This window comes from Hemiscyllium ocellatum, chromosome 38 (genome assembly GCF_020745735.1).
Source record: "Hemiscyllium ocellatum isolate sHemOce1 chromosome 38, sHemOce1.pat.X.cur, whole genome shotgun sequence".
In the NCBI taxonomy this organism is placed as follows: Eukaryota; Metazoa; Chordata; class Chondrichthyes; order Orectolobiformes; family Hemiscylliidae; genus Hemiscyllium; species Hemiscyllium ocellatum.
Genome location: NC_083438.1, coordinates 39,772,635 through 39,799,330, shown reverse-complemented (window position 1 = coordinate 39,799,330; position 26,696 = coordinate 39,772,635). Strand labels below are relative to the sequence as shown.

Sequence of the window (26,696 nt, the reverse complement as noted above, 5' to 3'; positions counted from 1 at the left end):
GACGCAGTCACGATTCCAGCTTTAGGGGACTGTCTGTGTCGTGTTTGCACATTCGCCCAGAGTCTGCGTGGGTTTGCGCCGGTTCGCTCCCACTGTCTAAAGACGTGCAAGTCGTGTGAATTGGCCATTCTAAATTGCCCCTAGTCGTAGGTACATTATTCAGAGAGAAACGGGTCTGGGTGGGTTGATGTGGACTTGTTGGGCTGAAGGGCCTGTTTCCACACTGTCGCCAATCTAATTTATTCTAATCTCGTCAACACCGACCTGCAGAGAGCAGTCTACCCAGACCCATTCCGCACACTGCATCGTTGTACATTGAATGCTGACTAATCCATCGAGCCCGCACAATCACCGTACACAATGGGACAATGAAGCATGGCCAATCCCGCAGAAGCTGCACATCTCTGTAACCGGAGCAGCCGGAGCAAACCCACGCGCGCACGGGGAGAGAGAGTGTTCAAACTGTCCAGACGGTGACGCGAGGGCTGTTACCCAATCAGCCAAAGGTTCGCGGCGGCCGCTCGCCCGGCTCCATAGCTCAGCGGTTAGAGCGCTGGTCTCGTAAACCAGAGGGCGTGAGTTCAAATCTCACTGGGGCCTCATCGCATTTATCCTCTTTGCCAGGCCAGCCCGCAGTCAGTTTCAATGTTTGGTATGCGACTGACGAGTACCATGTTCGAATCGCTCAACGCCTGTTTATGGTCCAAGCGGCTTCTGAGGAAGGGCGAGTTTTCACCCCCAAACACCAGAGGTACGCGACGCGCTCCCGAATAACCCTGTTGGACTGAGAGCTGCTACTTTTGTCAAGTTGAGCTTTCCTGCAACTTCTGCTTTTGTCACTTACAGCGTTCAGTTGAAATCCAAAAACTTCTTTGTTCTGCAGGCAAAGAACGGGGCCGTGTGTGTTCACCGATTTCAGTTTGAGATCGCTGACCGATGATGTCTCCCGGTGATTCTCAGATATCACAGGAGCACAGAATCCCTCCAGTTTGGAAACAGTTTGGACTTGTTGGGCTGAAGGGCCTGTTTCCACACTGTCACCAATCTCATATATTCTTATCTCGTCAACACCGACCTGCAGAGAGCAATCTACCCAGGCCCATTCCGCGCACTGCATCATTCTACATTGAATGCTGACTAATCCACCGAGCCCGCACAATCACCGTACACAATGGGACAATGAAGCGTGGCCAATCCCGCAGAAGCTACACTTCTTTGTAAACGGAGCAGCCGGAGCAAACCCACGGGGAGAATGTTCAAACCGTTCAGACGGTGACGCGAGGGTCGATTGGAACCTGTGTCCCAAGCGTTCTGACTCAGCCAGTGTTAACCAGTCAGCCAAGTTCCGCTGAGCGACCTGGCGCCTGGCTCCATAGCTCAGCGGTTAGAGCACTGGTCTTGTAAACCAGAGATCGTGAGTTCAAATCTCACTGGGGCCTCTCAGTCTTGTGGTATGACGCTGAGGAGCGCTGTGTTCTTCAAATTGCTCCTCGCCCGTTTGTCGTCCAACCGGCTTCTTGGAAGCACGAGCGTCCACCGGCGGGGCGGGTGGCGCTCCTGTTGGACTCATAGCTGCTGCTTTTGGGAATTGATGTCTGAAACGCCTCTCATTTCTCGTCTCCGACCAGGTGAGCAGGTTTTCCTGCAACTTCTTTCTTCTGCAGGCAAAGAACGGGGCTGTGTGTGTTCACCGATTAAAGTTTGAGATCGCTGAACCGATTAAAGTTTGAGATCGCTGACCTCAGTCACTCCAAGCGACCGAATGACCATTCCCAATCATGTCTCCCGGTGATTCTCAGCTATCACAGAAGCATAGAATCCCTCCAGTTTGGAAACAGGCCATTCCGCCCAACTAGCCGCTCAGTGGTTCGCACTGCTGCCTCACAGCACTAGGGACGCAGTCACGATTCCAGCTTTAGGGGACTGTCTGTGTCGTGTTTGCACATTCGCCCAGAGTCTGCGTGGGTTTGCTCCGGTTCGCTCCCACTGTCTAAAGACGTGCAAGTCGTGTGAATTGGCCATTCTAAATTGCCCCTAGTCGTAGGTACATTATTCAGAGAGAAACGGGTCTGGGTGGGTTGATGTGGACTTGTTGGGCTGAAGGGCCTGTTTCCACACTGTCGCCAATCTAATTTATTCTAATCTCGTCAACACCGACCTGCAGAGAGCAGTCTACCCAGACCCATTCCGCACACTGCATCGTTGTACATTGAATGCTGACTAATCCATCGAGCCCGCACAATCACCGTACACAATGGGACAATGAAGCATGGCCAATCCCGCAGAAGCTGCACATCTCTGTAACCGGAGCAGCCGGAGCAAACCCACGCGCGCACGGGGAGAGAGAGTGTTCAAACTGTCCAGACGGTGACGCGAGGGCTGTTACCCAATCAGCCAAAGGTTCGCGGCGGCCGCTCGCCCGGCTCCATAGCTCAGCGGTTAGAGCGCTGGTCTCGTAAACCAGAGGGCGTGAGTTCAAATCTCACTGGGGCCTCATCGCATTTATCCTCTTTGCCAGGCCAGCCCGCAGTCAGTTTCAATGTTTGGTATGCGACTGACGAGTACCATGTTCGAATCGCTCAACGCCTGTTTATGGTCCAAGCGGCTTCTGAGGAAGGGCGAGTTTTCACCCCCAAACACCAGAGGTACGCGACGCGCTCCCGAATAACCCTGTTGGACTGAGAGCTGCTACTTTTGTCAAGTTGAGCTTTCCTGCAACTTCTGCTTTTGTCACTTACAGCGTTCAGTTGAAATCCAAAAACTTCTTTGTTCTGCAGGCAAAGAACGGGGCCGTGTGTGTTCACCGATTTCAGTTTGAGATCGCTGACCGATGATGTCTCCCGGTGATTCTCAGATATCACAGGAGCACAGAATCCCTCCAGTTTGGAAACAGTTTGGACTTGTTGGGCTGAAGGGCCTGTTTCCACACTGTCACCAATCTCATATATTCTTATCTCGTCAACACCGACCTGCAGAGAGCAATCTACCCAGGCCCATTCCGCGCACTGCATCATTCTACATTGAATGCTGACTAATCCACCGAGCCCGCACAATCACCGTACACAATGGGACAATGAAGCGTGGCCAATCCCGCAGAAGCTACACTTCTTTGTAAACGGAGCAGCCGGAGCAAACCCACGGGGAGAATGTTCAAACCGTTCAGACGGTGACGCGAGGGTCGATTGGAACCTGTGTCCCAAGCGTTCTGACTCAGCCAGTGTTAACCAGTCAGCCAAGTTCCGCTGAGCGACCTGGCGCCTGGCTCCATAGCTCAGCGGTTAGAGCACTGGTCTTGTAAACCAGAGATCGTGAGTTCAAATCTCACTGGGGCCTCTCAGTCTTGTGGTATGACGCTGAGGAGCGCTGTGTTCTTCAAATTGCTCCTCGCCCGTTTGTCGTCCAACCGGCTTCTTGGAAGCACGAGCGTCCACCGGCGGGGCGGGTGGCGCTCCTGTTGGACTCATAGCTGCTGCTTTTGGGAATTGATGTCTGAAACGCCTCTCATTTCTCGTCTCCGACCAGGTGAGCAGGTTTTCCTGCAACTTCTTTCTTCTGCAGGCAAAGAACGGGGCTGTGTGTGTTCACCGATTAAAGTTTGAGATCGCTGAACCGATTAAAGTTTGAGATCGCTGACCTCAGTCACTCCAAGCGACCGAATGACCATTCCCAATCATGTCTCCCGGTGATTCTCAGCTATCACAGAAGCATAGAATCCCTCCAGTTTGGAAACAGGCCATTCCGCCCAACTAGCCGCTCAGTGGTTCGCACTGCTGCCTCACAGCACTAGGGACGCAGTCACGATTCCAGCTTTAGGGGACTGTCTGTGTCGTGTTTGCACATTCGCCCAGAGTCTGCGTGGGTTTGCTCCGGTTCGCTCCCACTGTCTAAAGACGTGCAAGTCGTGTGAATTGGCCATTCTAAATTGCCCCTAGTCGTAGGTACATTATTCAGAGAGAAACGGGTCTGGGTGGGTTGATGTGGACTTGTTGGGCTGAAGGGCCTGTTTCCACACTGTCGCCAATCTAATTTATTCTAATCTCGTCAACACCGACCTGCAGAGAGCAGTCTACCCAGACCCATTCCGCACACTGCATCGTTGTACATTGAATGCTGACTAATCCATCGAGCCCGCACAATCACCGTACACAATGGGACAATGAAGCATGGCCAATCCCGCAGAAGCTGCACATCTCTGTAACCGGAGCAGCCGGAGCAAACCCACGCGCGCACGGGGAGAGAGAGTGTTCAAACTGTCCAGACGGTGACGCGAGGGCTGTTACCCAATCAGCCAAAGGTTCGCGGCGGCCGCTCGCCCGGCTCCATAGCTCAGCGGTTAGAGCGCTGGTCTCGTAAACCAGAGGGCGTGAGTTCAAATCTCACTGGGGCCTCATCGCATTTATCCTCTTTGCCAGGCCAGCCCGCAGTCAGTTTCAATGTTTGGTATGCGACTGACGAGTACCATGTTCGAATCGCTCAACGCCTGTTTATGGTCCAAGCGGCTTCTGAGGAAGGGCGAGTTTTCACCCCCAAACACCAGAGGTACGCGACGCGCTCCCGAATAACCCTGTTGGACTGAGAGCTGCTACTTTTGTCAAGTTGAGCTTTCCTGCAACTTCTGCTTTTGTCACTTACAGCGTTCAGTTGAAATCCAAAAACTTCTTTGTTCTGCAGGCAAAGAACGGGGCCGTGTGTGTTCACCGATTTCAGTTTGAGATCGCTGACCGATGATGTCTCCCGGTGATTCTCAGATATCACAGGAGCACAGAATCCCTCCAGTTTGGAAACAGTTTGGACTTGTTGGGCTGAAGGGCCTGTTTCCACACTGTCACCAATCTCATATATTCTTATCTCGTCAACACCGACCTGCAGAGAGCAATCTACCCAGGCCCATTCCGCGCACTGCATCATTCTACATTGAATGCTGACTAATCCACCGAGCCCGCACAATCACCGTACACAATGGGACAATGAAGCGTGGCCAATCCCGCAGAAGCTACACTTCTTTGTAAACGGAGCAGCCGGAGCAAACCCACGGGGAGAATGTTCAAACCGTTCAGACGGTGACGCGAGGGTCGATTGGAACCTGTGTCCCAAGCGTTCTGACTCAGCCAGTGTTAACCAGTCAGCCAAGTTCCGCTGAGCGACCTGACGCCTGGCTGCATAGCTCAGCGGTTAGAGCACTGGTCTTGTAAACCAGAGATCGTGAGTTCAAATCTCACTGGGGCCTCTCAGTCTTGTGGTATGACGCTGAGGAGCGCTGTGTTCTTCAAATTGCTCCTCGCCCGTTTGTCGTCCAACCGGCTTCTTGGAAGCACGAGCGTCCACCGGCGGGGCGGGTGGCGCTCCTGTTGGACTCATAGCTGCTGCTTTTGGGAATTGATGTCTGAAACGCCTCTCATTTCTCGTCTCCGACCAGGTGAGCAGGTTTTCCTGCAACTTCTTTCTTCTGCAGGCAAAGAACGGGGCTGTGTGTGTTCACCGATTAAAGTTTGAGATCGCTGAACCGATTAAAGTTTGAGATCGCTGACCTCAGTCACTCCAAGCGACCGAATGACCATTCCCAATCATGTCTCCCGGTGATTCTCAGCTATCACAGAAGCATAGAATCCCTCCAGTTTGGAAACAGGCCATTCCGCCCAACTAGCCGCTCAGTGGTTCGCACTGCTGCCTCACAGCACTAGGGACGCAGTCACGATTCCAGCTTTAGGGGACTGTCTGTGTCGTGTTTGCACATTCGCCCAGAGTCTGCGTGGGTTTGCTCCGGTTCGCTCCCACTGTCTAAAGACGTGCAAGTCGTGTGAATTGGCCATTCTAAATTGCCCCTAGTCGTAGGTACATTATTCAGAGAGAAACGGGTCTGGGTGGGTTGATGTGGACTTGTTGGGCTGAAGGGCCTGTTTCCACACTGTCGCCAATCTAATTTATTCTAATCTCGTCAACACCGACCTGCAGAGAGCAGTCTACCCAGACCCATTCCGCACACTGCATCGTTGTACATTGAATGCTGACTAATCCATCGAGCCCGCACAATCACCGTACACAATGGGACAATGAAGCATGGCCAATCCCGCAGAAGCTGCACATCTCTGTAACCGGAGCACCCGGAGCAAACCCACGCGCGCACGGGGAGAGAGAGTGTTCAAACTGTCCAGACGGTGACGCGAGGGCTGTTACCCAATCAGCCAAAGGTTCGCGGCGGCCGCTCGCCCGGCTCCATAGCTCAGCGGTTAGAGCGCTGGTCTCGTAAACCAGAGGGCGTGAGTTCAAATCTCACTGGGGCCTCATCGCATTTATCCTCTTTGCCAGGCCAGCCCGCAGTCAGTTTCAATGTTTGGTATGCGACTGACGAGTACCATGTTCGAATCGCTCAACGCCTGTTTATGGTCCAAGCGGCTTCTGAGGAAGGGCGAGTTTTCACCCCCAAACACCAGAGGTACGCGACGCGCTCCCGAATAACCCTGTTGGACTGAGAGCTGCTACTTTTGTCAAGTTGAGCTTTCCTGCAACTTCTGCTTTTGTCACTTACAGCGTTCAGTTGAAATCCAAAAACTTCTTTGTTCTGCAGGCAAAGAACGGGGCCGTGTGTGTTCACCGATTTCAGTTTGAGATCGCTGACCGATGATGTCTCCCGGTGATTCTCAGATATCACAGGAGCACAGAATCCCTCCAGTTTGGAAACAGTTTGGACTTGTTGGGCTGAAGGGCCTGTTTCCACACTGTCACCAATCTCATATATTCTTATCTCGTCAACACCGACCTGCAGAGAGCAATCTACCCAGGCCCATTCCGCGCACTGCATCATTCTACATTGAATGCTGACTAATCCACCGAGCCCGCACAATCACCGTACACAATGGGACAATGAAGCGTGGCCAATCCCGCAGAAGCTACACTTCTTTGTAAACGGAGCAGCCGGAGCAAACCCACGGGGAGAATGTTCAAACCGTTCAGACGGTGACGCGAGGGTCGATTGGAACCTGTGTCCCAAGCGTTCTGACTCAGCCAGTGTTAACCAGTCAGCCAAGTTCCGCTGAGCAACCTGGCGCCTGGCTCCATAGCTCAGCGGTTAGAGCACTGGTCTTGTAAACCAGAGGTCGTGAGTTCAAATCTCACTGGGGCCTCTCAGTCTTGTGGTATGACGCTGAGGAGCGCTGTGTTCTTCAAATTGCTCCTCGCCCGTTTGTCGTCCAACCGGCTTCTTGGAAGCACGAGCGTCCACCGGCGGGGCGGGTGGCGCTCCTGTTGGACTCATAGCTGCTGCTTTTGGGAATTGATGTCTGAAACGCCTCTCATTTCTCGTCTCCGACCAGGTGAGCAGGTTTTCCTGCAACTTCTTTCTTCTGCAGGCAAAGAACGGGGCTGTGTGTGTTCACCGATTAAAGTTTGAGATCGCTGAACCGATTAAAGTTTGAGATCGCTGACCTCAGTCACTCCAAGCGACCGAATGACCATTCCCAATCATGTCTCCCGGTGATTCTCAGCTATCACAGAAGCATAGAATCCCTCCAGTTTGGAAACAGGCCATTCCGCCCAACTAGCCGCTCAGTGGTTCGCACTGCTGCCTCACAGCACTAGGGACGCAGTCACGATTCCAGCTTTAGGGGACTGTCTGTGTCGTGTTTGCACATTCGCCCAGAGTCTGCGTGGGTTTGCGCCGGTTCGCTCCCACTGTCTAAAGACGTGCAAGTCGTGTGAATTGGCCATTCTAAATTGCCCCTAGTCGTAGGTACATTATTCAGAGAGAAACGGGTCTGGGTGGGTTGATGTGGACTTGTTGGGCTGAAGGGCCTGTTTCCACACTGTCGCCAATCTAATTTATTCTAATCTCGTCAACACCGACCTGCAGAGAGCAGTCTACCCAGACCCATTCCGCACACTGCATCGTTGTACATTGAATGCTGACTAATCCATCGAGCCCGCACAATCACCGTACACAATGGGACAATGAAGCATGGCCAATCCCGCAGAAGCTGCACATCTCTGTAACCGGAGCAGCCGGAGCAAACCCACGCGCGCACGGGGAGAGAGAGTGTTCAAACTGTCCAGACGGTGACGCGAGGGCTGTTACCCAATCAGCCAAAGGTTCGCGGCGGCCGCTCGCCCGGCTCCATAGCTCAGCGGTTAGAGCGCTGGTCTCGTAAACCAGAGGGCGTGAGTTCAAATCTCACTGGGGCCTCATCGCATTTATCCTCTTTGCCAGGCCAGCCCGCAGTCAGTTTCAATGTTTGGTATGCGACTGACGAGTACCATGTTCGAATCGCTCAACGCCTGTTTATGGTCCAAGCGGCTTCTGAGGAAGGGCGAGTTTTCACCCCCAAACACCAGAGGTACGCGACGCGCTCCCGAATAACCCTGTTGGACTGAGAGCTGCTACTTTTGTCAAGTTGAGCTTTCCTGCAACTTCTGCTTTTGTCACTTACAGCGTTCAGTTGAAATCCAAAAACTTCTTTGTTCTGCAGGCAAAGAACGGGGCCGTGTGTGTTCACCGATTTCAGTTTGAGATCGCTGACCGATGATGTCTCCCGGTGATTCTCAGATATCACAGGAGCACAGAATCCCTCCAGTTTGGAAACAGTTTGGACTTGTTGGGCTGAAGGGCCTGTTTCCACACTGTCACCAATCTCATATATTCTTATCTCGTCAACACCGACCTGCAGAGAGCAATCTACCCAGGCCCATTCCGCGCACTGCATCATTCTACATTGAATGCTGACTAATCCACCGAGCCCGCACAATCACCGTACACAATGGGACAATGAAGCGTGGCCAATCCCGCAGAAGCTACACTTCTTTGTAAACGGAGCAGCCGGAGCAAACCCACGGGGAGAATGTTCAAACCGTTCAGACGGTGACGCGAGGGTCGATTGGAACCTGTGTCCCAAGCGTTCTGACTCAGCCAGTGTTAACCAGTCAGCCAAGTTCCGCTGAGCGACCTGGCGCCTGGCTCCATAGCTCAGCGGTTAGAGCACTGGTCTTGTAAACCAGAGGTCGTGAGTTCAAATCTCACTGGGGCCTCTCAGTCTTGTGGTATGACGCTGAGGAGCGCTGTGTTCTTCAAATTGCTCCTCGCCCGTTTGTCGTCCAACCGGCTTCTTGGAAGCACGAGCGTCCACCGGCGGGGCGGGTGGCGCTCCTGTTGGACTCATAGCTGCTGCTTTTGGGAATTGATGTCTGAAACGCCTCTCATTTCTCGTCTCCGACCAGGTGAGCAGGTTTTCCTGCAACTTCTTTCTTCTGCAGGCAAAGAACGGGGCTGTGTGTGTTCACCGATTAAAGTTTGAGATCGCTGAACCGATTAAAGTTTGAGATCGCTGACCTCAGTCACTCCAAGCGACCGAATGACCATTCCCAATCATGTCTCCCGGTGATTCTCAGCTATCACAGAAGCATAGAATCCCTCCAGTTTGGAAACAGGCCATTCCGCCCAACTAGCCGCTCAGTGGTTCGCACTGCTGCCTCACAGCACTAGGGACGCAGTCACGATTCCAGCTTTAGGGGACTGTCTGTGTCGTGTTTGCACATTCGCCCAGAGTCTGCGTGGGTTTGCGCCGGTTCGCTCCCACTGTCTAAAGACGTGCAAGTCGTGTGAATTGGCCATTCTAAATTGCCCCTAGTCGTAGGTACATTATTCAGAGAGAAACGGGTCTGGGTGGGTTGATGTGGACTTGTTGGGCTGAAGGGCCTGTTTCCACACTGTCGCCAATCTAATTTATTCTAATCTCGTCAACACCGACCTGCAGAGAGCAGTCTACCCAGACCCATTCCGCACACTGCATCGTTGTACATTGAATGCTGACTAATCCATCGAGCCCGCACAATCACCGTACACAATGGGACAATGAAGCGTGGCCAATCCCGCAGAAGCTGCACATCTCTGTAACCGGAGCACCCGGAGCAAACCCACGCGCGCACGGGGAGAGAGAGTGTTCAAACTGTCCAGACGGTGACGCGAGGGCTGTTACCCAATCAGCCAAAGGTTCGCGGCGGCCGCTCGCCCGGCTCCATAGCTCAGCGGTTAGAGCACTGGTCTTGTAAACCAGAGGTCGTGAGTTCAAATCTCACTGGGGCCTCTCAGTCTTGTGGCATGACGCTGAGGAGCGCTGTGTTCTTCAAATTGCTCCTCGCCCGTTTGTCGTCCAACCGGCTTCTTGGAAGCACGAGCGTCCACCGGCGGGGCGGGTGGCGCTCCTGTTGGACTCATAGCTGCTGCTTTTGGGAATTGATGTCTGAAACGCCTCTCATTTCTCGTCTCCGACCAGGTGAGCAGGTTTTCCTGCAACTTCTTTCTTCTGCAGGCAAAGAACGGGGCTGTGTGTGTTCACCGATTAAAGTTTGAGATCGCTGAACCGATTAAAGTTTGAGATCGCTGACCTCAGTCACTCCAAGCGACCGAATGACCATTCCCAATCATGTCTCCCGGTGATTCTCAGCTATCACAGAAGCATAGAATCCCTCCAGTTTGGAAACAGGCCATTCCGCCCAACTAGCCGCTCAGTGGTTCGCACTGCTGCCTCACAGCACTAGGGACGCAGTCACGATTCCAGCTTTAGGGGACTGTCTGTGTCGTGTTTGCACATTCGCCCAGAGTCTGCGTGGGTTTGCGCCGGTTCGCTCCCACTGTCTAAAGACGTGCAAGTCGTGTGAATTGGCCATTCTAAATTGCCCCTAGTCGTAGGTACATTATTCAGAGAGAAACGGGTCTGGGTGGGTTGATGTGGACTTGTTGGGCTGAAGGGCCTGTTTCCACACTGTCGCCAATCTAATTTATTCTAATCTCGTCAACACCGACCTGCAGAGAGCAGTCTACCCAGACCCATTCCGCACACTGCATCGTTGTACATTGAATGCTGACTAATCCATCGAGCCCGCACAATCACCGTACACAATGGGACAATGAAGCATGGCCAATCCCGCAGAAGCTGCACATCTCTGTAACCGGAGCAGCCGGAGCAAACCCACGCGCGCACGGGGAGAGAGAGTGTTCAAACTGTCCAGACGGTGACGCGAGGGCTGTTACCCAATCAGCCAAAGGTTCGCGGCGGCCGCTCGCCCGGCTCCATAGCTCAGCGGTTAGAGCGCTGGTCTCGTAAACCAGAGGGCGTGAGTTCAAATCTCACTGGGGCCTCATCGCATTTATCCTCTTTGCCAGGCCAGCCCGCAGTCAGTTTCAATGTTTGGTATGCGACTGACGAGTACCATGTTCGAATCGCTCAACGCCTGTTTATGGTCCAAGCGGCTTCTGAGGAAGGGCGAGTTTTCACCCCCAAACACCAGAGGTACGCGACGCGCTCCCGAATAACCCTGTTGGACTGAGAGCTGCTACTTTTGTCAAGTTGAGCTTTCCTGCAACTTCTGCTTTTGTCACTTACAGCGTTCAGTTGAAATCCAAAAACTTCTTTGTTCTGCAGGCAAAGAACGGGGCCGTGTGTGTTCACCGATTTCAGTTTGAGATCGCTGACCGATGATGTCTCCCGGTGATTCTCAGATATCACAGGAGCACAGAATCCCTCCAGTTTGGAAACAGTTTGGACTTGTTGGGCTGAAGGGCCTGTTTCCACACTGTCACCAATCTCATATATTCTTATCTCGTCAACACCGACCTGCAGAGAGCAATCTACCCAGGCCCATTCCGCGCACTGCATCATTCTACATTGAATGCTGACTAATCCACCGAGCCCGCACAATCACCGTACACAATGGGACAATGAAGCGTGGCCAATCCCGCAGAAGCTACACTTCTTTGTAAACGGAGCAGCCGGAGCAAACCCACGGGGAGAATGTTCAAACCGTTCAGACGGTGACGCGAGGGTCGATTGGAACCTGTGTCCCAAGCGTTCTGACTCAGCCAGTGTTAACCAGTCAGCCAAGTTCCGCTGAGCGACCTGGCGCCTGGCTCCATAGCTCAGCGGTTAGAGCACTGGTCTTGTAAACCAGAGGTCGTGAGTTCAAATCTCACTGGGGCCTCTCAGTCTTGTGGTATGACGCTGAGGAGCGCTGTGTTCTTCAAATTGCTCCTCGCCCGTTTGTCGTCCAACCGGCTTCTTGGAAGCACGAGCGTCCACCGGCGGGGCGGGTGGCGCTCCTGTTGGACTCATAGCTGCTGCTTTTGGGAATTGATGTCTGAAACGCCTCTCATTTCTCGTCTCCGACCAGGTGAGCAGGTTTTCCTGCAACTTCTTTCTTCTGCAGGCAAAGAACGGGGCTGTGTGTGTTCACCGATTAAAGTTTGAGATCGCTGAACCGATTAAAGTTTGAGATCGCTGACCTCAGTCACTCCAAGCGACCGAATGACCATTCCCAATCATGTCTCCCGGTGATTCTCAGCTATCACAGAAGCATAGAATCCCTCCAGTTTGGAAACAGGCCATTCCGCCCAACTAGCCGCTCAGTGGTTCGCACTGCTGCCTCACAGCACTAGGGACGCAGTCACGATTCCAGCTTTAGGGGACTGTCTGTGTCGTGTTTGCACATTCGCCCAGAGTCTGCGTGGGTTTGCGCCGGTTCGCTCCCACTGTCTAAAGACGTGCAAGTCGTGTGAATTGGCCATTCTAAATTGCCCCTAGTCGTAGGTACATTATTCAGAGAGAAACGGGTCTGGGTGGGTTGATGTGGACTTGTTGGGCTGAAGGGCCTGTTTCCACACTGTCGCCAATCTAATTTATTCTAATCTCGTCAACACCGACCTGCAGAGAGCAGTCTACCCAGACCCATTCCGCACACTGCATCGTTGTACATTGAATGCTGACTAATCCATCGAGCCCGCACAATCACCGTACACAATGGGACAATGAAGCATGGCCAATCCCGCAGAAGCTGCACATCTCTGTAACCGGAGCACCCGGAGCAAACCCACGCGCGCACGGGGAGAGAGAGTGTTCAAACTGTCCAGACGGTGACGCGAGGGCTGTTACCCAATCAGCCAAAGGTTCGCGGCGGCCGCTCGCCCGGCTCCATAGCTCAGCGGTTAGAGCGCTGGTCTCGTAAACCAGAGGGCGTGAGTTCAAATCTCACTGGGGCCTCATCGCATTTATCCTCTTTGCCAGGCCAGCCCGCAGTCAGTTTCAATGTTTGGTATGCGACTGACGAGTACCATGTTCGAATCGCTCAACGCCTGTTTATGGTCCAAGCGGCTTCTGAGGAAGGGCGAGTTTTCACCCCCAAACACCAGAGGTACGCGACGCGCTCCCGAATAACCCTGTTGGACTGAGAGCTGCTACTTTTGTCAAGTTGAGCTTTCCTGCAACTTCTGCTTTTGTCACTTACAGCGTTCAGTTGAAATCCAAAAACTTCTTTGTTCTGCAGGCAAAGAACGGGGCCGTGTGTGTTCACCGATTTCAGTTTGAGATCGCTGACCGATGATGTCTCCCGGTGATTCTCAGATATCACAGGAGCACAGAATCCCTCCAGTTTGGAAACAGTTTGGACTTGTTGGGCTGAAGGGCCTGTTTCCACACTGTCACCAATCTCATATATTCTTATCTCGTCAACACCGACCTGCAGAGAGCAATCTACCCAGGCCCATTCCGCGCACTGCATCATTCTACATTGAATGCTGACTAATCCACCGAGCCCGCACAATCACCGTACACAATGGGACAATGAAGCGTGGCCAATCCCGCAGAAGCTACACTTCTTTGTAAACGGAGCAGCCGGAGCAAACCCACGGGGAGAATGTTCAAACCGTTCAGACGGTGACGCGAGGGTCGATTGGAACCTGTGTCCCAAGCGTTCTGACTCAGCCAGTGTTAACCAGTCAGCCAAGTTCCGCTGAGCGACCTGGCGCCTGGCTCCATAGCTCAGCGGTTAGAGCACTGGTCTTGTAAACCAGAGGTCGTGAGTTCAAATCTCACTGGGGCCTCTCAGTCTTGTGGTATGACGCTGAGGAGCGCTGTGTTCTTCAAATTGCTCCTCGCCCGTTTGTCGTCCAACCGGCTTCTTGGAAGCACGAGCGTCCACCGGCGGGGCGGGTGGCGCTCCTGTTGGACTCATAGCTGCTGCTTTTGGGAATTGATGTCTGAAACGCCTCTCATTTCTCGTCTCCGACCAGGTGAGCAGGTTTTCCTGCAACTTCTTTCTTCTGCAGGCAAAGAACGGGGCTGTGTGTGTTCACCGATTAAAGTTTGAGATCGCTGAACCGATTAAAGTTTGAGATCGCTGACCTCAGTCACTCCAAGCGACCGAATGACCATTCCCAATCATGTCTCCCGGTGATTCTCAGCTATCACAGAAGCATAGAATCCCTCCAGTTTGGAAACAGGCCATTCCGCCCAACTAGCCGCTCAGTGGTTCGCACTGCTGCCTCACAGCACTAGGGACGCAGTCACGATTCCAGCTTTAGGGGACTGTCTGTGTCGTGTTTGCACATTCGCCCAGAGTCTGCGTGGGTTTGCTCCGGTTCGCTCCCACTGTCTAAAGACGTGCAAGTCGTGTGAATTGGCCATTCTAAATTGCCCCTAGTCGTAGGTACATTATTCAGAGAGAAACGGGTCTGGGTGGGTTGATGTGGACTTGTTGGGCTGAAGGGCCTGTTTCCACACTGTCGCCAATCTAATTTATTCTAATCTCGTCAACACCGACCTGCAGAGAGCAGTCTACCCAGACCCATTCCGCACACTGCATCGTTGTACATTGAATGCTGACTAATCCATCGAGCCCGCACAATCACCGTACACAATGGGACAATGAAGCATGGCCAATCCCGCAGAAGCTGCACATCTCTGTAACCGGAGCACCCGGAGCAAACCCACGCGCGCACGGGGAGAGAGAGTGTTCAAACTGTCCAGACGGTGACGCGAGGGCTGTTACCCAATCAGCCAAAGGTTCGCGGCGGCCGCTCGCCCGGCTCCATAGCTCAGCGGTTAGAGCGCTGGTCTCGTAAACCAGAGGGCGTGAGTTCAAATCTCACTGGGGCCTCATCGCATTTATCCTCTTTGCCAGGCCAGCCCGCAGTCAGTTTCAATGTTTGGTATGCGACTGACGAGTACCATGTTCGAATCGCTCAACGCCTGTTTATGGTCCAAGCGGCTTCTGAGGAAGGGCGAGTTTTCACCCCCAAACACCAGAGGTACGCGACGCGCTCCCGAATAACCCTGTTGGACTGAGAGCTGCTACTTTTGTCAAGTTGAGCTTTCCTGCAACTTCTGCTTTTGTCACTTACAGCGTTCAGTTGAAATCCAAAAACTTCTTTGTTCTGCAGGCAAAGAACGGGGCCGTGTGTGTTCACCGATTTCAGTTTGAGATCGCTGACCGATGATGTCTCCCGGTGATTCTCAGATATCACAGGAGCACAGAATCCCTCCAGTTTGGAAACAGTTTGGACTTGTTGGGCTGAAGGGCCTGTTTCCACACTGTCACCAATCTCATATATTCTTATCTCGTCAACACCGACCTGCAGAGAGCAATCTACCCAGGCCCATTCCGCGCACTGCATCATTCTACATTGAATGCTGACTAATCCACCGAGCCCGCACAATCACCGTACACAATGGGACAATGAAGCGTGGCCAATCCCGCAGAAGCTACACTTCTTTGTAAACGGAGCAGCCGGAGCAAACCCACGGGGAGAATGTTCAAACCGTTCAGACGGTGACGCGAGGGTCGATTGGAACCTGTGTCCCAAGCGTTCTGACTCAGCCAGTGTTAACCAGTCAGCCAAGTTCCGCTGAGCGACCTGGCGCCTGGCTCCATAGCTCAGCGGTTAGAGCACTGGTCTTGTAAACCAGAGATCGTGAGTTCAAATCTCACTGGGGCCTCTCAGTCTTGTGGTATGACGCTGAGGAGCGCTGTGTTCTTCAAATTGCTCCTCGCCCGTTTGTCGTCCAACCGGCTTCTTGGAAGCACGAGCGTCCACCGGCGGGGCGGGTGGCGCTCCTGTTGGACTCATAGCTGCTGCTTTTGGGAATTGATGTCTGAAACGCCTCTCATTTCTCGTCTCCGACCAGGTGAGCAGGTTTTCCTGCAACTTCTTTCTTCTGCAGGCAAAGAACGGGGCTGTGTGTGTTCACCGATTAAAGTTTGAGATCGCTGAACCGATTAAAGTTTGAGATCGCTGACCTCAGTCACTCCAAGCGACCGAATGACCATTCCCAATCATGTCTCCCGGTGATTCTCAGCTATCACAGAAGCATAGAATCCCTCCAGTTTGGAAACAGGCCATTCCGCCCAACTAGCCGCTCAGTGGTTCGCACTGCTGCCTCACAGCACTAGGGACGCAGTCACGATTCCAGCTTTAGGGGACTGTCTGTGTCGTGTTTGCACATTCGCCCAGAGTCTGCGTGGGTTTGCTCCGGTTCGCTCCCACTGTCTAAAGACGTGCAAGTCGTGTGAATTGGCCATTCTAAATTGCCCCTAGTCGTAGGTACATTATTCAGAGAGAAACGGGTCTGGGTGGGTTGATGTGGACTTGTTGGGCTGAAGGGCCTGTTTCCACACTGTCGCCAATCTAATTTATTCTAATCTCGTCAACACCGACCTGCAGAGAGCAGTCTACCCAGACCCATTCCGCACACTGCATCGTTGTACATTGAATGCTGACTAATCCATCGAGCCCGCACAATCACCGTACACAATGGGACAATGAAGCATGGCCAATCCCGCAGAAGCTGCACATCTCTGTAACCGGAGCAGCCGGAGCAAACCCACGCGCGCACGGGGAGAGAGAGTGTTCAAACTGTCCAGACGGTGACGCGAGGGCTGTTACCCAATCAGCCAAAGGTTCGCGGCGGCCGCTCGCCCGGCTCCATAGCTCAGCGGTTAGAGCGCTGGTCTCGTAAACCAGAGGGCGTGAGTTCAAATCTCACTGGGGCCTCATCGCATTTATCCTCTTTGCCAGGCCAGCCCGCAGTCAGTTTCAATGTTTGGTATGCGACTGACGAGTACCATGTTCGAATCGCTCAACGCCTGTTTATGGTCCAAGCGGCTTCTGAGGAAGGGCGAGTTTTCACCCCCAAACACCAGAGGTACGCGACGCGCTCCCGAATAACCCTGTTGGACTGAGAGCTGCTACTTTTGTCAAGTTGAGCTTTCCTGCAACTTCTGCTTTTGTCACTTACAGCGTTCAGTTGAAATCCAAAAACTTCTTTGTTCTGCAGGCAAAGAACGGGGCCGTGTGTGTTCACCGATTTCAGTTTGAGATCGCTGACCGATGATGTCTCCCGGTGATTCTCAGATATCACAGGAGCACAGAATCCCTCCAGTTTGGAAACAGTTTGGACTTGTTGGGCTGAAGGGCCTGTTTCCACACTGTCACCAATCTCATATATTCTTATCTCGTCAACACCGACCTGCAGAGAGCAATCTACCCAGGCCCATTCCGCGCACTGCATCATTCTACATTGAATGCTGACTAATCCACCGAGCCCGCACAATCACCGTACACAATGGGACAATGAAGCGTGGCCAATCCCGCAGAAGCTACACTTCTTTGTAAACGGAGCAGCCGGAGCAAACCCACGGGGAGAATGTTCAAACCGTTCAGACGGTGACGCGAGGGTCGATTGGAACCTGTGTCCCAAGCGTTCTGACTCAGCCAGTGTTAACCAGTCAGCCAAGTTCCGCTGAGCGACCTGACGCCTGGCTGCATAGCTCAGCGGTTAGAGCACTGGTCTTGTAAACAGAGATCGTGAGTTCAAATCTCACTGGGGCCTCTCAGTCTTGTGGTATGACGCTGAGGAGCGCTGTGTTCTTCAAATTGCTCCTCGCCCGTTTGTCGTCCAACCGGCTTCTTGGAAGCACGAGCGTCCACCGGCGGGGCGGGTGGCGCTCCTGTTGGACTCATAGCTGCTGCTTTTGGGAATTGATGTCTGAAACGCCTCTCATTTCTCGTCTCCGACCAGGTGAGCAGGTTTTCCTGCAACTTCTTTCTTCTGCAGGCAAAGAACGGGGCTGTGTGTGTTCACCGATTAAAGTTTGAGATCGCTGAACCGATTAAAGTTTGAGATCGCTGACCTCAGTCACTCCAAGCGACCGAATGACCATTCCCAATCATGTCTCCCGGTGATTCTCAGCTATCACAGAAGCATAGAATCCCTCCAGTTTGGAAACAGGCCATTCCGCCCAACTAGCCGCTCAGTGGTTCGCACTGCTGCCTCACAGCACTAGGGACGCAGTCACGATTCCAGCTTTAGGGGACTGTCTGTGTCGTGTTTGCACATTCGCCCAGAGTCTGCGTGGGTTTGCTCCGGTTCGCTCCCACTGTCTAAAGACGTGCAAGTCGTGTGAATTGGCCATTCTAAATTGCCCCTAGTCGTAGGTACATTATTCAGAGAGAAACGGGTCTGGGTGGGTTGATGTGGACTTGTTGGGCTGAAGGGCCTGTTTCCACACTGTCGCCAATCTAATTTATTCTAATCTCGTCAACACCGACCTGCAGAGAGCAGTCTACCCAGACCCATTCCGCACACTGCATCGTTGTACATTGAATGCTGACTAATCCATCGAGCCCGCACAATCACCGTACACAATGGGACAATGAAGCATGGCCAATCCCGCAGAAGCTGCACATCTCTGTAACCGGAGCAGCCGGAGCAAACCCACGCGCGCACGGGGAGAGAGAGTGTTCAAACTGTCCAGACGGTGACGCGAGGGCTGTTACCCAATCAGCCAAAGGTTCGCGGCGGCCGCTCGCCCGGCTCCATAGCTCAGCGGTTAGAGCGCTGGTCTCGTAAACCAGAGGGCGTGAGTTCAAATCTCACTGGGGCCTCATCGCATTTATCCTCTTTGCCAGGCCAGCCCGCAGTCAGTTTCAATGTTTGGTATGCGACTGACGAGTACCATGTTCGAATCGCTCAACGCCTGTTTATGGTCCAAGCGGCTTCTGAGGAAGGGCGAGTTTTCACCCCCAAACACCAGAGGTACGCGACGCGCTCCCGAATAACCCTGTTGGACTGAGAGCTGCTACTTTTGTCAAGTTGAGCTTTCCTGCAACTTCTGCTTTTGTCACTTACAGCGTTCAGTTGAAATCCAAAAACTTCTTTGTTCTGCAGGCAAAGAACGGGGCCGTGTGTGTTCACCGATTTCAGTTTGAGATCGCTGACCGATGATGTCTCCCGGTGATTCTCAGATATCACAGGAGCACAGAATCCCTCCAGTTTGGAAACAGTTTGGACTTGTTGGGCTGAAGGGCCTGTTTCCACACTGTCACCAATCTCATATATTCTTATCTCGTCAACACCGACCTGCAGAGAGCAATCTACCCAGGCCCATTCCGCGCACTGCATCATTCTACATTGAATGCTGACTAATCCACCGAGCCCGCACAATCACCGTACACAATGGGACAATGAAGCGTGGCCAATCCCGCAGAAGCTACACTTCTTTGTAAACGGAGCAGCCGGAGCAAACCCACGGGGAGAATGTTCAAACCGTTCAGACGGTGACGCGAGGGTCGATTGGAACCTGTGTCCCAAGCGTTCTGACTCAGCCAGTGTTAACCAGTCAGCCAAGTTCCGCTGAGCGACCTGACGCCTGGCTGCATAGCTCAGCGGTTAGAGCACTGGTCTTGTAAACCAGAGGTCGTGAGTTCAAATCTCACTGGGGCCTCTCAGTCTTGTGGTATGACGCTGAGGAGCGCTGTGTTCTTCAAATTGCTCCTCGCCCGTTTGTCGTCCAACCGGCTTCTTGGAAGCACGAGCGTCCACCGGCGGGGCGGGTGGCGCTCCTGTTGGACTCATAGCTGCTGCTTTTGGGAATTGATGTCTGAAACGCCTCTCATTTCTCGTCTCCGACCAGGTGAGCAGGTTTTCCTGCAACTTCTTTCTTCTGCAGGCAAAGAACGGGGCTGTGTGTGTTCACCGATTAAAGTTTGAGATCGCTGACCGATTAAAGTTTGAGATCGCTGACCTCAGTCACTCCAAGCGACCGAATGACCATTCCCAATCATGTCTCCGGTGATTCTCAGCTATCACAGAAGCATAGAATCCCTCCAGTTTGGAAACAGGCCATTCCGCCCAACTAGCCGCTCAGTGGTTCGCACTGCTGCCTCACAGCACTAGGGACGCAGTCACGATTCCAGCTTTAGGGGACTGTCTGTGTCGTGTTTGCACATTCGCCCAGAGTCTGCGTGGGTTTGCTCCGGTTCGCTCCCACTGTCTAAAGACGTGCAAGTCGTGTGAATTGGCCATTCTAAATTGCCCCTAGTCGTAGGTACATTATTCAGAGAGAAACGGGTCTGGGTGGGTTGATGTGGACTTGTTGGGCTGAAGGGCCTGTTTCCACACTGTCGCCAATCTAATTTATTCTAATCTCGTCAACACCGACCTGCAGAGAGCAGTCTACCCAGACCCATTCCGCACACTGCATCGTTGTACATTGAATGCTGACTAATCCATCGAGCCCGCACAATCACCGTACACAATGGGACAATGAAGCATGGCCAATCCCGCAGAAGCTGCACATCTCTGTAACCGGAGCAGCCGGAGCAAACCCACGCGCGCACGGGGAGAGAGAGTGTTCAAACTGTCCAGACGGTGACGCGAGGGCTGTTACCCAATCAGCCAAAGGTTCGCGGCGGCCGCTCGCCGGCTCCATAGCTCAGCGGTTAGAGCGCTGGTCTCGTAAACCAGAGGGCGTGAGTTCAAATCTCACTGGGGCCTCATCGCATTTATCCTCTTTGCCAGGCCAGCCCGCAGTCAGTTTCAATGTTTGGTATGCGACTGACGAGTACCATGTTCGAATCGCTCAACGCCTGTTTATGGTCCAAGCGGCTTCTGAGGAAGGGCGAGTTTTCACCCCCAAACACCAGAGGTACGCGACGCGCTCCCGAATAACCCTGTTGGACTGAGAGCTGCTACTTTTGTCAAGTTGAGCTTTCCTGCAACTTCTGCTTTTGTCACTTACAGCGTTCAGTTGAAATCCAAAAACTTCTTTGTTCTGCAGGCAAAGAACGGGGCCGTGTGTGTTCACCGATTTCAGTTTGAGATCGCTGACCGATGATGTCTCCCGGTGATTCTCAGATATCACAGGAGCACAGAATCCCTCCAGTTTGGAAACAGTTTGGACTTGTTGGGCTGAAGGGCCTGTTTCCACACTGTCACCAATCTCATATATTCTTATCTCGTCAACACCGACCTGCAGAGAGCAATCTACCCAGGCCCATTCCGCGCACTGCATCATTCTACATTGAATGCTGACTAATCCACCGAGCCCGCACAATCACCGTACACAATGGGACAATGAAGCGTGGCCAATCCCGCAGAAGCTACACTTCTTTGTAAACGGAGCAGCCGGAGCAAACCCACGGGGAGAATGTTCAAACCGTTCAGACGGTGACGCGAGGGTCGATTGGAACCTGTGTCCCAAGCGTTCTGACTCAGCCAGTGTTAACCAGTCAGCCAAGTTCCGCTGAGCGACCTGGCGCCTGGCTCCATAGCTCAGCGGTTAGAGCACTGGTCTTGTAAACCAGAGGTCGTGAGTTCAAATCTCACTGGGGCCTCTCAGTCTTGTGGTATGACGCTGAGGAGCGCTGTGTTCTTCAAATTGCTCCTCGCCCGTTTGTCGTCCAACCGGCTTCTTGGAAGCACGAGCGTCCACCGGCGGGGCGGGTGGCGCTCCTGTTGGACTCATAGCTGCTGCTTTTGGGAATTGATGTCTGAAACGCCTCTCATTTCTCGTCTCCGACCAGGTGAGCAGGTTTTCCTGCAACTTCTTTCTTCTGCAGGCAAAGAACGGGGCTGTGTGTGTTCACCGATTAAAGTTTGAGATCGCTGAACCGATTAAAGTTTGAGATCGCTGACCTCAGTCACTCCAAGCGACCGAATGACCATTCCCAATCATGTCTCCCGGTGATTCTCAGCTATCACAGAAGCATAGAATCCCTCCAGTTTGGAAACAGGCCATTCCGCCCAACTAGCCGCTCAGTGGTTCGCACTGCTGCCTCACAGCACTAGGGACGCAGTCACGATTCCAGCTTTAGGGGACTGTCTGTGTCGTGTTTGCACATTCGCCCAGAGTCTGCGTGGGTTTGCTCCGGTTCGCTCCCACTGTCTAAAGACGTGCAAGTCGTGTGAATTGGCCATTCTAAATTGCCCCTAGTCGTAGGTACATTATTCAGAGAGAAACGGGTCTGGGTGGGTTGATGTGGACTTGTTGGGCTGAAGGGCCTGTTTCCACACTGTCGCCAATCTAATTTATTCTAATCTCGTCAACACCGACCTGCAGAGAGCAGTCTACCCAGACCCATTCCGCACACTGCATCGTTGTACATTGAATGCTGACTAATCCATCGAGCCCGCACAATCACCGTACACAATGGGACAATGAAGCATGGCCAATCCCGCAGAAGCTGCACATCTCTGTAACCGGAGCAGCCGGAGCAAACCCACGCGCGCACGGGGAGAGAGAGTGTTCAAACTGTCCAGACGGTGACGCGAGGGCTGTTACCCAATCAGCCAAAGGTTCGCGGCGGCCGCTCGCCCGGCTCCATAGCTCAGCGGTTAGAGCGCTGGTCTCGTAAACCAGAGGGCGTGAGTTCAAATCTCACTGGGGCCTCATCGCATTTATCCTCTTTGCCAGGCCAGCCCGCAGTCAGTTTCAATGTTTGGTATGCGACTGACGAGTACCATGTTCGAATCGCTCAACGCCTGTTTATGGTCCAAGCGGCTTCTGAGGAAGGGCGAGTTTTCACCCCCAAACACCAGAGGTACGCGACGCGCTCCCGAATAACCCTGTTGGACTGAGAGCTGCTACTTTTGTCAAGTTGAGCTTTCCTGCAACTTCTGCTTTTGTCACTTACAGCGTTCAGTTGAAATCCAAAAACTTCTTTGTTCTGCAGGCAAAGAACGGGGCCGTGTGTGTTCACCGATTTCAGTTTGAGATCGCTGACCGATGATGTCTCCCGGTGATTCTCAGATATCACAGGAGCACAGAATCCCTCCAGTTTGGAAACAGTTTGGACTTGTTGGGCTGAAGGGCCTGTTTCCACACTGTCACCAATCTCATATATTCTTATCTCGTCAACACCGACCTGCAGAGAGCAATCTACCCAGGCCCATTCCGCGCACTGCATCATTCTACATTGAATGCTGACTAATCCACCGAGCCCGCACAATCACCGTACACAATGGGACAATGAAGCGTGGCCAATCCCGCAGAAGCTACACTTCTTTGTAAACGGAGCAGCCGGAGCAAACCCACGGGGAGAATGTTCAAACCGTTCAGACGGTGACGCGAGGGTCGATTGGAACCTGTGTCCCAAGCGTTCTGACTCAGCCAGTGTTAACCAGTCAGCCAAGTTCCGCTGAGCGACCTGGCGCCTGGCTCCATAGCTCAGCGGTTAGAGCACTGGTCTTGTAAACCAGAGATCGTGAGTTCAAATCTCACTGGGGCCTCTCAGTCTTGTGGTATGACGCTGAGGAGCGCTGTGTTCTTCAAATTGCTCCTCGCCCGTTTGTCGTCCAACCGGCTTCTTGGAAGCACGAGCGTCCACCGGCGGGGCGGGTGGCGCTCCTGTTGGACTCATAGCTGCTGCTTTTGGGAATTGATGTCTGAAACGCCTCTCATTTCTCGTCTCCGACCAGGTGAGCAGGTTTTCCTGCAACTTCTTTCTTCTGCAGGCAAAGAACGGGGCTGTGTGTGTTCACCGATTAAAGTTTGAGATCGCTGAACCGATTAAAGTTTGAGATCGCTGACCTCAGTCACTCCAAGCGACCGAATGACCATTCCCAATCATGTCTCCCGGTGATTCTCAGCTATCACAGAAGCATAGAATCCCTCCAGTTTGGAAACAGGCCATTCCGCCCAACTAGCCGCTCAGTGGTTCGCACTGCTGCCTCACAGCACTAGGGACGCAGTCACGATTCCAGCTTTAGGGGACTGTCTGTGTCGTGTTTGCACATTCGCCCAGAGTCTGCGTGGGTTTGCTCCGGTTCGCTCCCACTGTCTAAAGACGTGCAAGTCGTGTGAATTGGCCATTCTAAATTGCCCCTAGTCGTAGGTACATTATTCAGAGAGAAACGGGTCTGGGTGGGTTGATGTGGACTTGTTGGGCTGAAGGGCCTGTTTCCACACTGTCGCCAATCTAATTTATTCTAATCTCGTCAACACCGACCTGCAGAGAGCAGTCTACCCAGACCCATTCCGCACACTGCATCGTTGTACATTGAATGCTGACTAATCCATCGAGCCCGCACAATCACCGTACACAATGGGACAATGAAGCATGGCCAATCCCGCAGAAGCTGCACATCTCTGTAACCGGAGCACCCGGAGCAAACCCACGCGCGCACGGGGAGAGAGAGTGTTCAAACTGTCCAGACGGTGACGCGAGGGCTGTTACCCAATCAGCCAAAGGTTCGCGGCGGCCGCTCGCCCGGCTCCATAGCTCAGCGGTTAGAGCGCTGGTCTCGTAAACCAGAGGGCGTGAGTTCAAATCTCACTGGGGCCTCATCGCATTTATCCTCTTTGCCAGGCCAGCCCGCAGTCAGTTTCAATGTTTGGTATGCGACTGACGAGTACCATGTTCGAATCGCTCAACGCCTGTTTATGGTCCAAGCGGCTTCTGAGGAAGGGCGAGTTTTCACCCCAAACACCAGAGGTACGCGACGCGCTCCCGAATAACCCTGTTGGACTGAGAGCTGCTACTTTTGTCAAGTTGAGCTTTCCTGCAACTTCTGCTTTTGTCACTTACAGCGTTCAGTTGAAATCCAAAAACTTCTTTGTTCTGCAGGCAAAGAACGGGGCCGTGTGTGTTCACCGATTTCAGTTTGAGATCGCTGACCGATGATGTCTCCCGGTGATTCTCAGATATCACAGGAGCACAGAATCCCTCCAGTTTGGAAACAGTTTGGACTTGTTGGGCTGAAGGGCCTGTTTCCACACTGTCACCAATCTCATATATTCTTATCTCGTCAACACCGACCTGCAGAGAGCAATCTACCCAGGCCCATTCCGCGCACTGCATCATTCTACATTGAATGCTGACTAATCCACCGAGCCCGCACAATCACCGTACACAATGGGACAATGAAGCGTGGCCAATCCCGCAGAAGCTACACTTCTTTGTAAACGGAGCAGCCGGAGCAAACCCACGGGGAGAATGTTCAAACCGTTCAGACGGTGACGCGAGGGTCGATTGGAACCTGTGTCCCAAGCGTTCTGACTCAGCCAGTGTTAACCAGTCAGCCAAGTTCCGCTGAGCGACCTGGCGCCTGGCTCCATAGCTCAGCGGTTAGAGCACTGGTCTTGTAAACCAGAGGTCGTGAGTTCAAATCTCACTGGGGCCTCTCAGTCTTGTGGTATGACGCTGAGGAGCGCTGTGTTCTTCAAATTGCTCCTCGCCCGTTTGTCGTCCAACCGGCTTCTTGGAAGCACGAGCGTCCACCGGCGGGGCGGGTGGCGCTCCTGTTGGACTCATAGCTGCTGCTTTTGGGAATTGATGTCTGAAACGCCTCTCATTTCTCGTCTCCGACCAGGTGAGCAGGTTTTCCTGCAACTTCTTTCTTCTGCAGGCAAAGAACGGGGCTGTGTGTGTTCACCGATTAAAGTTTGAGATCGCTGAACCGATTAAAGTTTGAGATCGCTGACCTCAGTCACTCCAAGCGACCGAATGACCATTCCCAATCATGTCTCCGGTGATTCTCAGCTATCACAGAAGCATAGAATCCCTCCAGTTTGGAAACAGGCCATTCCGCCCAACTAGCCGCTCAGTGGTTCGCACTGCTGCCTCACAGCACTAGGGACGCAGTCACGATTCCAGCTTTAGGGGACTGTCTGTGTCGTGTTTGCACATTCGCCCAGAGTCTGCGTGGGTTTGCTCCGGTTCGCTCCCACTGTCTAAAGACGTGCAAGTCGTGTGAATTGGCCATTCTAAATTGCCCCTAGTCGTAGGTACATTATTCAGAGAGAAACGGGTCTGGGTGGTTGATGTGGACTTGTTGGGCTGAAGGGCCTGTTTCCACACTGTCGCCAATCTAATTTATTCTAATCTCGTCAACACCGACCTGCAGAGAGCAGTCTACCCAGACCCATTCCGCACACTGCATCGTTGTACATTGAATGCTGACTAATCCATCGAGCCCGCACAATCACCGTACACAATGGGACAATGAAGCATGGCCAATCCCGCAGAAGCTGCACATCTCTGTAACCGGAGCACCCGGAGCAAACCCACGCGCGCACGGGGAGAGAGAGTGTTCAAACTGTCCAGACGGTGACGCGAGGGCTGTTACCCAATCAGCCAAAGGTTCGCGGCGGCCGCTCGCCCGGCTCCATAGCTCAGCGGTTAGAGCGCTGGTCTCGTAAACCAGAGGGCGTGAGTTCAAATCTCACTGGGGCCTCATCGCATTTATCCTCTTTGCCAGGCCAGCCCGCAGTCAGTTTCAATGTTTGGTATGCGACTGACGAGTACCATGTTCGAATCGCTCAACGCCTGTTTATGGTCCAAGCGGCTTCTAGGAGGGCGAGTTTTCACCCCCAAACACCAGAGGTACGCGACGCGCTCCCGAATAACCCTGTTGGACTGAGAGCTGCTACTTTTGTCAAGTTAGCTTTCCTGCAACTTCTGCTTTTGTCACTTACAGCGTTCAGTTGAAATCCAAAAACTTCTTTGTTCTGCAGGCAAAGAACGGGGCCGTGTGTGTTCACCGATTTCAGTTTGAGATCGCTGACCGATGATGTCTCCCCGTGATTCTCAGATATCACAGGAGCACAGAATCCCTCCAGTTTGGAAACAGTTTGGACTTGTTGGGCTGAAGGGCCTGTTT

General features: G+C 53.1%; 21 non-coding genes across 21 annotated transcripts; all 21 read left to right on the top strand.

Moving 5' to 3' along the window:
• The first annotated feature begins 527 nt into the window (after positions 1-527).
• Positions 528-600, top strand: trnat-cgu (transfer RNA threonine (anticodon CGU)). Its single transcript has one exon. It is a non-coding gene; the product is annotated as a tRNA-Thr (tRNA).
• A 1,821-nt stretch (positions 601-2,421) lies between these two features.
• Positions 2,422-2,494, top strand: trnat-cgu (transfer RNA threonine (anticodon CGU)). The gene has a single exon. It is a non-coding gene; the product is annotated as a tRNA-Thr (tRNA).
• A 1,821-nt stretch (positions 2,495-4,315) lies between these two features.
• Positions 4,316-4,388, top strand: trnat-cgu (transfer RNA threonine (anticodon CGU)). Its single transcript has one exon. It is a non-coding gene; the product is annotated as a tRNA-Thr (tRNA).
• A 1,821-nt stretch (positions 4,389-6,209) lies between these two features.
• On the top strand, positions 6,210-6,282 carry trnat-cgu (transfer RNA threonine (anticodon CGU)). Its single transcript has one exon. It is a non-coding gene; the product is annotated as a tRNA-Thr (tRNA).
• Positions 6,283-7,048: 766 nt separating this feature from the next.
• On the top strand, positions 7,049-7,121 carry trnat-ugu (transfer RNA threonine (anticodon UGU)). Its single transcript has one exon. It is a non-coding gene; the product is annotated as a tRNA-Thr (tRNA).
• A 982-nt stretch (positions 7,122-8,103) lies between these two features.
• On the top strand, positions 8,104-8,176 carry trnat-cgu (transfer RNA threonine (anticodon CGU)). Its single transcript has one exon. It is a non-coding gene; the product is annotated as a tRNA-Thr (tRNA).
• Positions 8,177-8,942: 766 nt separating this feature from the next.
• Positions 8,943-9,015, top strand: trnat-ugu (transfer RNA threonine (anticodon UGU)). The gene has a single exon. It is a non-coding gene; the product is annotated as a tRNA-Thr (tRNA).
• Positions 9,016-9,997: 982 nt separating this feature from the next.
• On the top strand, positions 9,998-10,070 carry trnat-ugu (transfer RNA threonine (anticodon UGU)). Its single transcript has one exon. It is a non-coding gene; the product is annotated as a tRNA-Thr (tRNA).
• A 982-nt stretch (positions 10,071-11,052) lies between these two features.
• On the top strand, positions 11,053-11,125 carry trnat-cgu (transfer RNA threonine (anticodon CGU)). The gene has a single exon. It is a non-coding gene; the product is annotated as a tRNA-Thr (tRNA).
• Positions 11,126-11,891: 766 nt separating this feature from the next.
• trnat-ugu (transfer RNA threonine (anticodon UGU)) lies at positions 11,892-11,964 on the top strand. Its single transcript has one exon. It is a non-coding gene; the product is annotated as a tRNA-Thr (tRNA).
• Positions 11,965-12,946: 982 nt separating this feature from the next.
• Positions 12,947-13,019, top strand: trnat-cgu (transfer RNA threonine (anticodon CGU)). Its single transcript has one exon. It is a non-coding gene; the product is annotated as a tRNA-Thr (tRNA).
• Positions 13,020-13,785: 766 nt separating this feature from the next.
• trnat-ugu (transfer RNA threonine (anticodon UGU)) lies at positions 13,786-13,858 on the top strand. Its single transcript has one exon. It is a non-coding gene; the product is annotated as a tRNA-Thr (tRNA).
• Positions 13,859-14,840: 982 nt separating this feature from the next.
• trnat-cgu (transfer RNA threonine (anticodon CGU)) lies at positions 14,841-14,913 on the top strand. Its single transcript has one exon. It is a non-coding gene; the product is annotated as a tRNA-Thr (tRNA).
• A 1,821-nt stretch (positions 14,914-16,734) lies between these two features.
• On the top strand, positions 16,735-16,807 carry trnat-cgu (transfer RNA threonine (anticodon CGU)). The gene has a single exon. It is a non-coding gene; the product is annotated as a tRNA-Thr (tRNA).
• Positions 16,808-18,627: 1,820 nt separating this feature from the next.
• trnat-cgu (transfer RNA threonine (anticodon CGU)) lies at positions 18,628-18,700 on the top strand. The gene has a single exon. It is a non-coding gene; the product is annotated as a tRNA-Thr (tRNA).
• Positions 18,701-20,518: 1,818 nt separating this feature from the next.
• Positions 20,519-20,591, top strand: trnat-cgu (transfer RNA threonine (anticodon CGU)). Its single transcript has one exon. It is a non-coding gene; the product is annotated as a tRNA-Thr (tRNA).
• Positions 20,592-21,357: 766 nt separating this feature from the next.
• On the top strand, positions 21,358-21,430 carry trnat-ugu (transfer RNA threonine (anticodon UGU)). The gene has a single exon. It is a non-coding gene; the product is annotated as a tRNA-Thr (tRNA).
• A 982-nt stretch (positions 21,431-22,412) lies between these two features.
• Positions 22,413-22,485, top strand: trnat-cgu (transfer RNA threonine (anticodon CGU)). Its single transcript has one exon. It is a non-coding gene; the product is annotated as a tRNA-Thr (tRNA).
• A 1,821-nt stretch (positions 22,486-24,306) lies between these two features.
• Positions 24,307-24,379, top strand: trnat-cgu (transfer RNA threonine (anticodon CGU)). The gene has a single exon. It is a non-coding gene; the product is annotated as a tRNA-Thr (tRNA).
• A 765-nt stretch (positions 24,380-25,144) lies between these two features.
• On the top strand, positions 25,145-25,217 carry trnat-ugu (transfer RNA threonine (anticodon UGU)). The gene has a single exon. It is a non-coding gene; the product is annotated as a tRNA-Thr (tRNA).
• Positions 25,218-26,197: 980 nt separating this feature from the next.
• Positions 26,198-26,270, top strand: trnat-cgu (transfer RNA threonine (anticodon CGU)). Its single transcript has one exon. It is a non-coding gene; the product is annotated as a tRNA-Thr (tRNA).
• Positions 26,271-26,696: the final 426 nt, after the last annotated feature.